Genomic DNA, 15,800 nt, shown 5'->3' with positions numbered 1-15,800 from the left:
TGGGAGACGTTGATCATCCGGGGTGAGCCCGACGTCTCGGTTCATTGCCGAAAGTCCAAGAAGCATTTCTTCCCTTTTTCCTCTCCATCTTGTATTGCTTCTTTATCTGATGTTGTATTAATTCCACATTTATTTGTATAATGCTCTGTATACTGTATTGGATGGATTTTATTAAATACTGCATTAATTCCCTGTTAATTATTTGAAGTGCTGCAAATTGTGTAATTATATTGTAGTAAAGTGGGAGGAATAAGGGGATGAATATAGAAGTATGCTTTCAGTGCAGGAAATTTTTGGTTAGTCCTACCCTTAGGGGAGGTGCTGCCGGATTTTCCGTTGGAAGGTTCGGTGGTATTTTCCTGGGATCAGGGCTTGTCTAGGGTTCCGGTGAGGAATTTTGGACGGGTCCTGACACCTTGAGTATGAAGCATTGCAGAAAAATGGTACATGGTCTTTAGTACTATACCTTATATTAATAAGGTCGACCATAAGTGGATTTTTCGAGTAAAGAAAAATGCAAATGGTTCCATATAAAGATATAAAGCTTTTTTGGTGGCAAAATGCTTCCATCAACAACTGGGGTTTGATTTCAATGAGATATTTAATCTTGTAGTTAAACCGGCAACAATAAGGTTAGTTTTAACTCTTGCAGTTTTTCTTAATTGGCTAGTGAAGCAGTTAGATTTTTATTAACTCTTTTTTAAATGGAGATTTGCAAGAATTGGTATATATGTCATAACCTTAGGGCTACAAAAGCAAAGAAGCATCTTCCTATGTGTGTAAGTCACACAAAGCCTTGTATGGATTAACACAAGTTCTAAGAGTTTAGTTTGAAAAGTTGAGAATGGATTTATCAGTTCAGTAGCATATTCCTCTTTGTTTGTTTTAAGGATGAAAACTAAGTACCTTCTTGTTCTTGTCTATGTAGATGATGTCATAGTGACTGGACCAAATTTAAAGGCAACACAAAAGCTCACCGCAAGTCTTGATGCTCATTTTTCTTTAAAGGACTTAGTCAACTTAAGTTTCTTCCTGGGAATTTAAATGGTAAGAAATCATAACAATATGTTACTGACTCAGTCTAAATACATGAGAGATCTACTTAACAAGACAAAGATGAAGGGTGCCAAGAGCTGCCCATCACCTATGATGGCTAGCAAGCTGTTATCCTTAAAGGGTAGTGATGTTTTGGCCAATCCTGAGTTCTACAGGAGTACTTTGGTGCTCTACAATACTTTCTATAACATGACTAGATATCTCTTTTACAGTAAACAAATTAAGTCAATATGTGAGAGCATCAACATCAACACATTAGAAAAGCTGCAAAAGATTGCTGAGATATTTGAATGGGACAATTTGTCATGGTTTGAAGATATAAGCTTTAACAAAACTATGTATTCATGCCTTTGCAGATTCGAATTGGGCAAGTGATAGAGATGACAAAAGGTCAATAGTGGCTATTCAATTTTTCTAGGTTCAAATCTCATCTCTTGGTGCTCAAAGAAACAAGCTATTACTCATGTTACTGTAGAATTATGCTGTTAAGAAATCTAGCTTCAGAATTAAAGTTACAATTTTTAGCTCCAATCATTTGGACAAATAGCTTGAGTGCTATAGCCTTGGCTTGTAACCCAATGCTACATCAAAGGACAAAACACATTGAAATAGACCTAAATTTTGTCTAAAGATAAAGTATTGGAAAAATTTATGAAGATTAGATATGTTCATACATAAGAACAAATAGCGAATTTGTTTACGAAAGCACTAGAGGCCTCAAGACTTTTTTATCTACGTTCAAGGCTAAAAATTACAAATGTTTTCAGCTAGGCTGTTACAATGATTATGTGAAGGAATATTGTTATCTAAGCAAATTCAAGTTTGTTTGAATTGACAGACTTTAGTTTCAGGGGGGATCATGGTGCATGGTATTGTCTAAGACAAGTGGCAGCCTTAGAGTTACTGTTATGTTTATTTGTAATAAAGCTCGTGTTTGACTGGTTGCATTGTATTAGAGCTTATTATTAGTCTGTTAGTATAACTATCAATTTCAAGTTGTATTAGAGTTAAGAAAAAACCAATATACAGACATCTCGAAGCTTCTTTTCTTTTCTCTCTAGTGCTCTCATATTTTCTTTTTCTATTTTCTTTCATGCCAAACACAATCTATATCCAAATCTAGCAGGATACTTCCATTAACATAACGGGTCCTAACAAATTAACCTCATGGACCACATCCATTACAGCTAGAGTCAAGCACTAAAAATTTTATATGGATCATGTTGTTTTAACGAACATATGAAATTTTGTTGTCCAGGTTTGATTTATGTTCAGGTTCTTGGTTTGTGCCTGTACTTACTTGATGCTGTATAGGTTTTAATCCAACATGTTTTGTCCAGAGAGAGAAGGCAAAAAAAAAAAAAAAAAAAAAAAAAAAAGATGCATGATGCATCTCTCAATATGGAAATAATTGGGAAGAAAACAAAAAGGAAAAATGATTCTGGATTTGCTAAGGTACACAGGGAAAACGAAGAAGAAAGGTTAAACAAATGTAAAAACAGCCAGTTAACCTTTATTTTATGGTCCCACGCATCATGTGAGGTTTTTGTGAGAAAGTAGGCGGAAAAATGGACCAATGGTGCACTATATTATGACCTGGGGAACAATTTTTTGCTAAAGAAAAAGGAGTAGGAACTAAGTGTAAATGACCACATAATTCAAGGACTAATGGTGCAAGTATTCCTTTCCTATTTGTATATATAAATAAAATTTATATTTAAAGTATTTATTATTAGTTATTAATAAATTTTCTACCCATTTTATTTAGAATATGATCGATGTATATGACCAAAATATCAATTTTTCTCATTATGTTAAAATTTCTTGCTTTTGTTAGAAATGTTAGAACTTCAATTGTTTAGTTTTTAGAAAGCTCAGTATTTAGTGATTTAAGTGATCCCAAATTTTAATTTTTTTTACCCTATGTTTAGATTGATAAGATAGAAGAGAATAGAAAGGAAAATATTTAAATTTCTTCTTTAGATGGTTAAAATGAGGAGGAATGAAAAGGAAAATGAAAAAAATGAAGAAATTAATTCTTTTATTTTACCAGCATTTTACCCCCAAAAATTCATAAGAAACGGATGGAAAGGAAAATGTGATTTGAAGAGTTAATTTGTGCATAGCAAATAAATATTATTTATGCTGTATTTAAAATAAAGTGTTTGGATATAAGCATGGAATTTCTTAAGGGCTTTAAAGATAACAAATCTATATTATTAAATTAGATAAATTTAAAGATGAGAATCATTTGTCAAAAATATTTTTTAAAAACCTTTATATGGGGATGCTTCCCTACACATATATATAAGATATTAGAAGCTTTTTAGAATAATAATTATATAATTGCCTTAATATTTGGCCGTCAGTAGATTGAAGTATAATTTGGAATAATCAAGTAACGAAATTTATTATATTATTTTATTGTTCATAGTATAAAATTTTGACGTTATTTTATTTTTTATGGCGTACAATTTTGATATTATTTTATTATTTATGGTATACCTATGTTTTAAGAAAAGTATTAATGTTCTTTCCTTTGATACTTAATATTTATTTTAGGTAGTATTTTGTAATATTTTCATTTTTCATTAGTTTCTTTTGAAGGTTATCATTTATCTTTTACCTATTAAATCATATTTTTATTTGATTGCAATACGTTTTCGAAAAGATATTTTAATTTTTGTATGTTATCAATTTTGTTCATTAAATATATTTCTCGTATATTAATATATATATATTTTTAACAATGTAGAATCATTACTTGTGTTTTAGTAATTATTTTAAAAGACTTGTCTAAATGGTTTTTAAAAATATATTAGAATTTCACAATCCAAAATAATATTTATAACTTGACCCCTCTAAATATGGAATATTTTTTGCTTGCCCCTACTATCCAAACATTTTCCAAGCCTATTCATTCATTACTATTATGCGTCCTTTTTACTAATGCCATAACAAGCATCTTCTCTTTATTTTTTATTAGTATGTAACTCGAACGTCCGTGTAAGACATGATTAAAAAAATTAGGATAATTTTTTTTACATTAATACAATAAATAAAAGTTAAAGAGACATTCAAGAGGGCAATATCCTTTCGAATTGTCTAAACAAAATTATAAAAATTCAGTCAAAAATGTTTTTCCTTTTTTTTAAAGAAATTAACTCAAACCAAAATTAGAACTAGAAAGGAAAAAACACATCAAAAAAAAAAAAGAAAGAAAAAAAACCATATTCAATGAAAATAAAAAACTTTAATTAACAAGACCTAATTAGCATGCGAATAGATGTTCAAAACCCTTTAGAAGGAAAGAAGAAAATCAGCAAATCTCACATATAAAGGAATAACTTTATAAATATTCTATATATCCCATGATTTTGTCAAAGCGAAAATCGATTTCCAATTATCATTATTGATTTTCTTAAAACAATGACATCCTGATTATTATATAAGGAGGGATGGCACAAATATCGACTCCCAACAGACAAAGTTTGATAGAAATCAAAAAACAAACATGGTGGCAGCTTTGGAAAAATTGTCGTTATGGGTGGCTCTTGTGGTTGTGGTTTTGGGGATTGCTTCATTCCAAACAGAGGCTAGACAATTCCAAACATTTTACATGAAGAACAGATTGCATTTTGGAATGCTACCAAAGGGTATACCAGTTCCACCATCTGGGCCAAATGATCATCCTCCTCCTCCTCCTTCTGAAGCTTTCCTAAAAAGTGATTTTTCCAATTCCAAAATCAAATTTGGAATGCTACCAAAAGGCCCAAGTCCACCATCTGGGCCTAGTGATCCTCCTCCTCCTTCTGAAGCTTTCCTAAAAAGTGATTTTTCCAATTCCAAAATCAAATTTGGAATGCTACCAAGAGGCCCAATTCCACCATCTGGGCCTAGTGATCCTCCTCCTCCTCCATTGCCACTTAGCACTTGATGTTTTCAAGTAATTTGGCCCAATGCAGCTCATGGTTGATCCACTTTTTTTGTTGTTTTTATTTTGTTCTTGGAATAATTGGTCTAAAACCTAAAGTTAATCTATGTTGTTATTCTTACCATAGACTACTCATATTGTTCCTGCAATAGTATGTACTTCCTTTTTGTAATTTTTTCTTTTACGTTTTTATTGGTGGGTTCAGGGCCAAAATTCTATGTGATAATGAAGTTTCTTTTATCGTTTAGTTTGCATTTCTACTTTTCTTTAACTTCTCATATACCATGTGATTTTTATTTGTTTTATTTGTTTTATTTATTTTTTTAATTCGTGGCTTCTATATTTTTACATCTGCTCGGGAGTGGTTTCTTTCATCAGAAATATATAAATACATTTACAGTTATATTCTTGGAGAAATCTTCACTAATATTTAAAACTAAAATTATAGAAATCCGAAAAGAAAAGAATCCAAACAAATATATGCAACATAAATCAATTTTGGAACGCTACCAAATTCAAAAGGCAAACCTATTCCTCCATCTGGGCTTAGAACCCGAAGATCTCCTGCTTTTCCTCTAGATCCACTTGGCACTTGAAGGTTTCTTTTTGAAAAAAATAAAAATTAATTAATGTTTATGCTGTGGACTACTCTGTTTTTAATTTTTGGTCAAATGATATATTGATTATCATACTTTAACGTAGGAAAAAAATTAGTCCTAATGAATATCTCGATTTTCAATATTTTAGTGCCAAGTTTTATCATATTCTTATTTTTTATCCTCTATAAATGTCTATTTGAGTGTTGATCTAATGCCGACATTTGTTGGACACTAATGCTTGTAACGGGACAGCATTTGCCATTTACCTCAACAACATAATTTCTATCTGGTTTTTTCTCTCCATTTTCTTGTTTGATATTCCTGTTTATTTCACGTTCAACATGGAAAAACAATATTCAACTTAAAAAAATTTCATATCCAGTTCCGCAAGTTGATTGGTTTTTTTTTTTTTTTCATATTTAATGTTCCATTTTCATGTTCAATAAATAAAATAAACAAGAGTATTAAAACCAAAAAAAAAAAATTTAAAGGAAAAACAAAAGAGAAATCATTTTTTTTGGACTTAAATAGCGAGCATGCCCATTTTAAGCATTTGATGTGAACGAACATGAAAAAAAAAAAAAAAATGGCAGGGAACATTGAGCTTTGCCCTTTATTAGAACTTAACTCTGCACTTTCCAAATAGGCTCTATACTGACAACTATCTCTCTCTCTTTTTCAAATTATAATGCCTGATGAAGTTGAAAACACTGGTCATTTTCTATAAGTTTTCTTAAACATTGGCCATGAACAAGTGGATCTATGTTAAGATGGCAAATGCTAATTTGATGTATTTAATTTTATATTGATATTTTATACTAAACATTAGTACTAATATGGAAAAGTAGACTTTTTCAATACAACTAATTAAATTATTAAATGACCTGGATTTCATTGATAAGGCATCATTATAGGTGACAAATAGTACTTTTTCTTTGTTAAAATGTCAGTTTTTTTTTTTTTTTTTTGGTTTTTTCAACTCTTTCCAAAGTTATAAGCTCCAAAAAAAAAAAAAAAAAAAAAAAAAAAAAAAAAAAAAAAAAAAACAAATTGCGAAAGTTCATGATACTTCTGTTAATCTCATAACTAATGGACCAATTTGCAGTGCATCGCATAGTGAATGGTACTGGCGCAAATAACCTCTGTATCATACAATAATGGCTTCAATATTGATGTATCATAACGGGTATTCAAGTTTGTTATCCTCTTAATTGCTAAACCCTAAACATGGTTAAAGGCATGAATGGATATTGGACAGTGATTTTTTATTACGAAATTAATTTCTTTACATTTTCTAATTGTACGATATTTAATACTTTATATTTTCATATTTTGCTGAGAAGATATTCAATATGATTCTATCCAAAAAAAAAAAAAAGATATTCAATATTATTGGTTAACAAAGATTAATTACCCTAATCACTTCCACAATAAATTTGCCACGACCTTTTTATCACTGTCAAGTCCTTGCAACATTCTAATTTTCATTTTGGTTTGAAGATTTTGATTCGTTTATTTTATTCACCTATTCATGGAATAACCATTTCATGGTTTCATGTACATAATATTCACATTTTTAGACCAAAAATATTTTTGCTCTTTAATACCATGTTAAGTTAACATAAATTTCAAAAGTTTTAAGTTACTAAAAAGTGAATATTCCAATCAACTAACATAATAAATATTTAAAAATATTATATTTTAAAGCTTCATCATTCTTTTTTGCAAGTTTAAATTGATTCAAATAGCTTAAATGTATAGGAATTTGGTCCAATTATATATATCAAACTAACATACAATTTATTATCAACGATCCTTGTCTACAATTTCACTTTAAAAAAAAAAAAGAAAAAAAGAAATTCCTCACCTACAAAGCTGTTCATGGATATGGGCCATGCCCCTGTGCAAGAAAATGGAGGTACTAAAAGGCTTAAATATAATCACGGGAACCCCACAGTTACAATATACCCAAAAGTAGTTTATAGAAAATGAACCCAATTGTGTACATATTAAGATACCATATTCATAATTTATTGGTAAAAATAAACATTTCTGCTCTGTCTAAGTGGTTTTTTTTACGCAACCCTTTTATTATCCTTACATTGCTTTTTATGTAAATTTTCAAAATATCACTATTCATTTAAAATAATATATTTAGTTTACATAATTAAATATTATTTAAATGTTCATTAGACTCCAACTGAATAATATTAAAATGTATGGTGCATATCAATCGAATAATATATTCAGTTAACTAACATTGAAAATACTTTTCACGTTAAAAAATATTTTAAAACCGTTGAGCTTTAATTAATTCAAATGTAATATAATTAATCCATATACTTCGTTTAATTGTTTTAAATATGTATAAATATATTTGAGCCAGGATGTTTAAAAATCCCTCCCATCTTGAGCAAATTTTCTTGTAATTTTTTTTTCTTCAATATATGTGCTTGAAGTTGATATATTTTGTTGATTAAACATTAAATTTTCATCAAATATAATTATCGCGAAAGCAATCTAATAAAGAAGTTTATGAATATTCTATTACAATTGAATCTACTAAAGCTTCTATGTCTATTTTATAATTATTTTGTCTAATATCATTAAAAAAATTTACAAGCATCAATGGAAATTAGAATAGTGAAGGATAAGAATAAAAAAAATAAAAATAAAAAAATGAGGACCAAAGCAAACTTTGGTCATTATTTAATTTTTTGATTTTTTTGGTAAATTTTGTTGGTCTTTTTAATGATTTTGTAATTTTTGATTAAAATCCTTTATAATTATTTTGTCTAACATCATTAAAAAAATTTACAAGCATCAACGGAAATTAAAACAATAAATGATAAAAATAAAAATAAAAATAAAAAAAATGGACCAAAGCCAATGCTTTTTAGCACTTCAATGTAAAAAGTGTTGGCTTTGGTCATTTTTTTATTTTATTTTGGTTATTTTTTTAATGATTTTGTAACTTTTGATTAAAATCATTTGTAATTATTTTCTCTAATATCATTAAAAAAATTTGTAAATATCAATCGAAATTACAATAATGAAAGATAAAAATAAAAAAAAATTATAAAAAAGGAGACCAAAGCCATCGCTTTTTAATGTAAAAAACGTTGGCTTTGGTCATTTTTTAATTTTTTATTTAAATTTTTTTTGTAAATTTTGTTAGTTTTTTTAATGATTTTGTAAATTTAAAAAAAAAATGGAAGACCAAAACCAACGCTTTTTAATGTAAGAAGCATTGGCTCTTTTAATTTTTTGATTTTTTTTGTAAATTTTGTTATTTTTTTAATGATTTTATAGCTTTTGGTTAAAATCCTTTATAATTATTTTCTCTATTATTAAAAAAATTTACAAGTATCAATGAAAATTACAATAGTAAAGGATAAGAATAAAAAAAAATTATTAAAAAGGGGACACAAGCCAACGCTTTTTACAATAAAAAGCATTGGCTTTGGTCATTTTTTTTATTTTTTGATTTTTTTTGTAAATTTTGTTAGTTTTTTTATTGATTTTATAACTTTTGATTAAAATTCTTTATAATTATTTTGTCTAAAATCATTAAAAATATTTATAAGTATCAATGGAAATTACAATAGTGAAAGATAAGAATAAAATAAATAAATAAATAAATAAATAAAAGGTACCAAAGCCAACGCTTTTTAATGTAAAAAGCATTGGCTTTGGTCATTTTTTAATTTTTTGATTTTTATTTTTTTTTTGGTAAATTTTGTATTTTTTTAATTAAAATCCTTTATAATTATTTTATCGTATATCATTAAAAAAACTTACAAGCATCAATAGAAATTACAATAATAAAGAATAAAAATTAAAAATTAAAAAAAAAAAAAAGGAACCAAAGCCAATGCTTTTTAATGTCCAAAGCATTGGCTTAATGTCATATTGGTGATTCATTTTAGTATTTTTCTGAATTGCTTCAAGAATATATTGAATTTCTCCATTTTCAAAAACAAATGACCAATTTCACTGATAAGTATATCCATTTTATCAAGCTTAGGTTCTCCTTCTTTTGTCCAAATGAATTTACCACATCTTTTTCCTGTGTCAATTTAAAATATAAAATTTAATTATTTTTTAAGCGAAAATAATTGAAAATTCAACAAATTAACATTTTTATACGACCTGTTCTTCATTTAAGCATTTCTAAAATTGACGATTTGGGTTCTTATTTGTCCTTGACGTTTTTAAATGCATATATTGCCCACACGAGCATATCCGGATCGGTTGAACTTCATTAGTACTTGTTGACATGCTTACACAACTAATCTCCAGTTGTGACTTCTAAAGAAGATAATGCAGAATTTAATAAGTCTTTGGTTCATATTTTAAAAAATAAAAATAAAAAATTAAACAAAGGCTCCAAAGAGGAAGGGGGAAAAAAAACAATGGCTGAGAAATACTAACATTTATCCCAAGTTCTCAATGGATTTGGGATTATCATGGAGAAGGCCTGGGCAGTGGAAGTAACAGAAGAATATTTGGGGCTGGAACGGTGGTGTGAGCGGAGCTGGAGATGGTAAATTTTATTTGGAACTCGAAACATTTAGAGATGATGAATTTTATTTGAGAATTTTGATGGTGGATTTACTTTGGAAATTTTGAAAGAGATAGTAGATTTTATTTGAAAATTTTAAAATGGAGAGGTCTGTGTAAAACGGGAAAAAAATGATATTTTAAAGCAATAAGATTAAAGGAAATTTTTTTGAAAGTACAATTTTCTTACGTGTGACAAAAAGGTATTTGAGTCATTTGTGAGACTCCTAAAAATTCAATGGCTAGGTATTTTTCCATGTTTTTTGGCCACATCATTATGATCATGACCGTCCTGACCATAAAAGAACTATATATATATATATATATATATGTAAGTTCGTAAAATTTTATTAACAATTCAGTAAGGGATTTTAAATAGATTTCCCAATCCAAAATAATATTTATAACTTGACCCCTTTAAATATAGAATATTTTTGGCTTGCCCCTACTATCCAAAAATTTTCCAAGCCTATTCATTCATTACCATTATACCATTATACGTCCTTTTTACTAATGCCATAACAAGCATCTTCTCTTTAGACGAAGCAGCCTAGCTCACTTGGTTGAGCGCTGCTATCCAAGCCAAGACGTAGGTTCGAGTCATGGGTGGGGTGGGCATAGGGGACAGCAAGAAAAAACAAGCATCTTCTCTTTGGTTTATAGTAGTATGTAATTCGTGGGTTTGAGTGGGTGGCGCGGGCATAGGGGACAGCAAAACAAGCATCTTCTCTTTATTTTTCAGTAATAGGTAACTCGGATGTCCGTGTAAGACATGATTAAAAAAATTAGAATTATTTTTTTATATTAAAGTAGTAAATAAAAGTTGAAGAGACATTTAAGAGGGCAATATCCTTTCGAGTTATCTAAACAAAATTATAACATTCAGTCCAAAATGTTTTTTCTTTTTTTTTTCAAAGAAATTAACTCGAACCAATAGTAGAACTAGTAAGTAAAAAACAGTGTCAAAAAAACCACATTCAATGAAAATAAAAAACTTTAATTAACAACACCTAATTAGCATGAGAATAGATGTTCAAAACCCTTTAGAAGGAAAGAAGAAAATCAGCAAATCTCACATATAAAGGAATAACTTTATAAATATTCTATATATCCCATGATTTTGTCAAAGCGAAAATCGATTTCCAATTATCATTATTGATTTTCTTAAAACAATGACATCCTGATTATTATATAAGGAGGGATGGCACAAATATCGACTCCCAACAGACAAAGTTTGATAGAAATCAAAAAACAAACATGGTGGCAGCTTTGGAAAAATTGTTGTTATGGGTGGCTCTTGTGGTTGTGGTTTTGGGGATTGCTTCATTCCAAACAGAGGCTAGACAATTCCAAACATTTTACATGAAGAACAGATTGCATTTTGGAATGCTACCAAAGGGTATACCTGTTCCACCATCTGGGCCAAATGATCATCCTCCTCCTCCTCCTTCTGAAGCTTTCCTAAAAAGTGATTTTTCCAATTCCAAAATTAAATTTGGAATGCTACCAAAAGGTCCAATTCCACCGTCTGGGCCTAATGATCCTCCCCCTCCTCCATTGCCACTTAGCACTTGATGTTTTCAAGTAATTTGGCCCAATGCAGCTCATGGTTGATCCACTTTTTTTTTTTTTTTTTTTTTTGTTCTTTGAATAATTTGGTCTAAAACCTAAAGTTAATCTATGTTGTTCTTCTCAATATAGACTACTCATATTGTTCCGGCAATAGTATGTACTTCCTTTTTGTAATTTTTTCTTTTACCTTTTTATTGGTGGATCCAGGGTCAAAATTCTATGTGATAATGAAGTTTCTTTTATCGGTTTGATTTACATTTCTACTGTTCTTTAATTTCTCATGTACCATGTGATTTTTATTTGTTTCACTTTTTTTATTTTATTTTTTATTTTTTATTTTTTGGTTTATTCGTGGCTTCTATATTTTTACATCTACTCGGGAGTGGTTTAAATATATAAATACATTTACAGTTATATTATCGGGAGAAATCTTCACTAATAATTTAAAACTAAAATTATAGAACTGTAAAAAGAAAAAGAATCCATACAAATATATGCAACGTAAATCAATTTTGGAATGCTACCAAATTCAAAAGGCAAACCTATACATCCATCTGGGCTCATCGAAGATCTCCGGAGTTTCTTTCAGAAAAAAATAAAAATTAATTAATTGATTAATGTTTATGTTGTGGAGTACTGTGTTTTTAGTTTTGGATCAAATGATATATTGATTATCAATTAATTAATCAATTTTTATCATATTCTTATTTTTTATCCTCTATAAATTTCTATTTTGAGTGTCGATCTAATGCCGACATTTGTTGGACACTAATGCTTGTAACGGGACAGCACTTGCCATTTACCTCAAAAAAAAAAAAAAAAAATTTATTTTTGGTTTTTTCTCTCCATTTTCTTGTTTAATATTCCAGTTCATTTCACATTCAACATGAAAAACAATATTCAAGGTAAAAAAAATTTCATATCCAGGTCCGCAGGTTGATTGGTGTTTTTTTTTTTTTTTTTTTTTCCCTCACATTCAATGTTCCAATTTCATATTTGCACTTTCCAAATGGTGCTTTATACGGACAATTATCCCTCCCTTTTTTCAAAATTATAATGTTTGATGAAGTTGAAAACACCAATCATTTCTAAAAATTTTCTTAAACATTGACGATGAACAAGTGGATCTATTATAATAAGATAACAAATGCCAATCTGATGTATTTAATTATGTATTGATTTTTTATACTAAATATTAGTATTAATGTGGAAAAATAGACTTTTTCAATACAACCAATTAAATTATTAAATGGTTTGGATTTCATTGATGCTTCATTATTATCTGAAACAAATAGTATTTTTCTTTGTTAAAATGTCAGATTTTTTTCCAATGTTACAAGCTCAAAAAAAAAAAAAAAAGGAAAAAAAGAAAAGAAAAAAGAAAGAAATTAACCAAATTTGGAAAGTTCATGGTACTTCTGTTAATCTCATAACTCATGGACCAATTTGCAATGCATCGCATAGTGACTGGTACTGGTGCAAATAACCTGTGTCATACAATAATGGCTTCTATATTGATATATCATAACAGACATCCAAGTTTATTATCCTTTTAATTGCTAAACCCAAAACCCGGTTAAAGGCATGAATGGATATTGGACGGTGATATTTTATTACCAAATTAATTTGTTTAATTTTTTAATTGGACCATATTAAATACCTTACATAGTCATATTTTGCTGAAAAGATATTCAATATGATTCTATCCAGGAAAAAAGAAAAAAGATATTCAATATTATTGGTTAACAAAGATTAATTACCCTAACCACTTTCCCAATAACTTTGCTATGACTTATTTATCACTGTCAAGTAAAGCCTTGCAACATTCTAATTTTCATTTTGGTTTGAAGATTTTGATCCATTTATTTTATTAACCTACTCATGGAATAACCATTTCATGGTTTTATGTACATAATATCTTTATTCTTTACTACCGTATTAAGTTGTCATAAATTTCAAAAGTTTTAAATTATTAGAAAGTAAATATTCCAATCAACTAATATAATAAATATTTAAAAATATCATTTTTGAAGATTTCATCATTCTTTTTTGCAAGTTTTAATTAATTCAAATAGCTTAAGTTTATAGGAATTTGATCCTATTATGTATATCAAACTAATATACAATTTATTATCAACAATCCTTGCCCACAATTGCACTTAAAAAGAAAAAAATATTCCTCACTTACAAAGCTGTTCATAGATATGGGCCATGCCCCTTCATGTGTACAAGAAAACGGAGGTACCAAAAGGCTTAAATATAATCAAGAGAACCTCACAGTTATAATATACCCAAAAGTTGCTTATACAAAATGAACCCAATTATGTACGTATTAAGATAGAATATTAATAATTTATTGGTAAAAATAAACATTTCTTTTTCTTTTTCTTTTTTTTGTAAGAGGTGTTTTTTCACACAACTCTTTTATTGTCCTTACATTGTTTTTATGTAAATTTTAAAAATTTTTAAAATATCACCGTTCATTTAAGATAACATATTTTGTTTACATCATCAAACATCTTTTAAATATTCAGTGAATTTCAACTAAATGATATTAAAATGTATGATACATATTATTCCAATAATACGTTCAGTTAACTAATATCGAAAATACTTTTGACGTTAAAAAATATTTTAAAACCATTGAGCCTTAATTAATTCATATGTAATATAATTAATTCATATACTTCATTTAATTGTTTTAAATATATATAGATATATTTGAGAGAGGACATTTAAAAATCGCTCCCATCTTGACCAAATTTTCCTGTAATTTTTTTTCTTCAATAAATGTGCTTAAAGTTGATATATTTTGTTGATTAAACATTAAATTTTCATCAAATATAATTATATCGAAAGCAATCTAATAAAGAAGTTTATGAATATTCTATTACATTTGAATCGACTAAAGCTTTTTTGTTTATACTTTCTACCATAAAAATATAACTCATTTTTTAATATGAAAAAATATGATCACCTCTATTAGTTTATTCAGTTTTTTTTTTTTTCCCAAGAATTTATCCGTTTAATGTGGACGGAATATTTTTGTATCAACCGGAGTTTACCAAATATTTAAACAATATTTATTAACTATTCAATAAAAATAAAAGAAAATGTGCGCATGGGTATTTTAGAAATTTAATGTAAAAAAAAAAATAAAGGGTAATGTCATGTAAAATGCTTTATTTTATTTTTTGACAAAATAAGTAATGAATCTTTCTTGATCAACAAGGACGAATGTAAATCATTAAAGATTAACCTATTGAAATATGAAGGAATATTGCTCCCCCAAAATAAATGAAAAGATGGTTTATTTCTGCTCAAAGCCAAACCAATATATCAATGTCCATTATAGATGCAAAATTTTTTATTTAATTTAATTTTCTTTTTATTATGTTTATTAATTTAATATATCATTCGTTGTTTCTCTTCTATATCTTCTTTCTTTATGGTTATATACTTTATCATAAATGCGTTTCTTTGTTTGGCATTGTTCACAAAGAAATTATGAAGAGACAGAAGAAAAAAAATAAATAAAAATGATAGACGAGATGGTTTTCCAAATATCCAAACAGTGCAGGTTGATCTTAAACCTCCCTCAGTATATTTCATCTACGGCTCAACAACTAAACTACCATTTTTTTTTTTCCCTGAAATAACAACAATTAAACTACTTTTATGCTGAATAACAGGGACCAATCGAATCTGTTAAAAACAAAACAAAACCAAATAAATAAATAAAATCATAAAAAAAATTAATTAATTAATTTACCATGGCAAATATTAATTAATTTATCATATTTTTTATGTTTATTTATGTTTAATTGAACACATGCTTTCAATTAATTTTTATGTCATGGACTGGAATTCTGTCTGCGGTTTTCTATCAAAAAGATTTACTACCATACCATGAATACTCTTGTCATTTTATGTACAATTATACTGTTGTTAACTTTTAATATACTATGTGATTTTATTACCAAAATAATATTATGTGATTTCTATTTTTAGTTAGACATGGTTTGATAAGTTTTAAAATTAATAACTTATAAATGAGAAAAAATATTAAACATACC

Source organism: Ziziphus jujuba, chromosome 11, assembly GCF_031755915.1.
Source record: "Ziziphus jujuba cultivar Dongzao chromosome 11, ASM3175591v1".
Taxonomy (NCBI): domain Eukaryota; kingdom Viridiplantae; phylum Streptophyta; class Magnoliopsida; order Rosales; family Rhamnaceae; genus Ziziphus; species Ziziphus jujuba.
Note: the sequence above shows the minus strand (reverse complement) of the source record.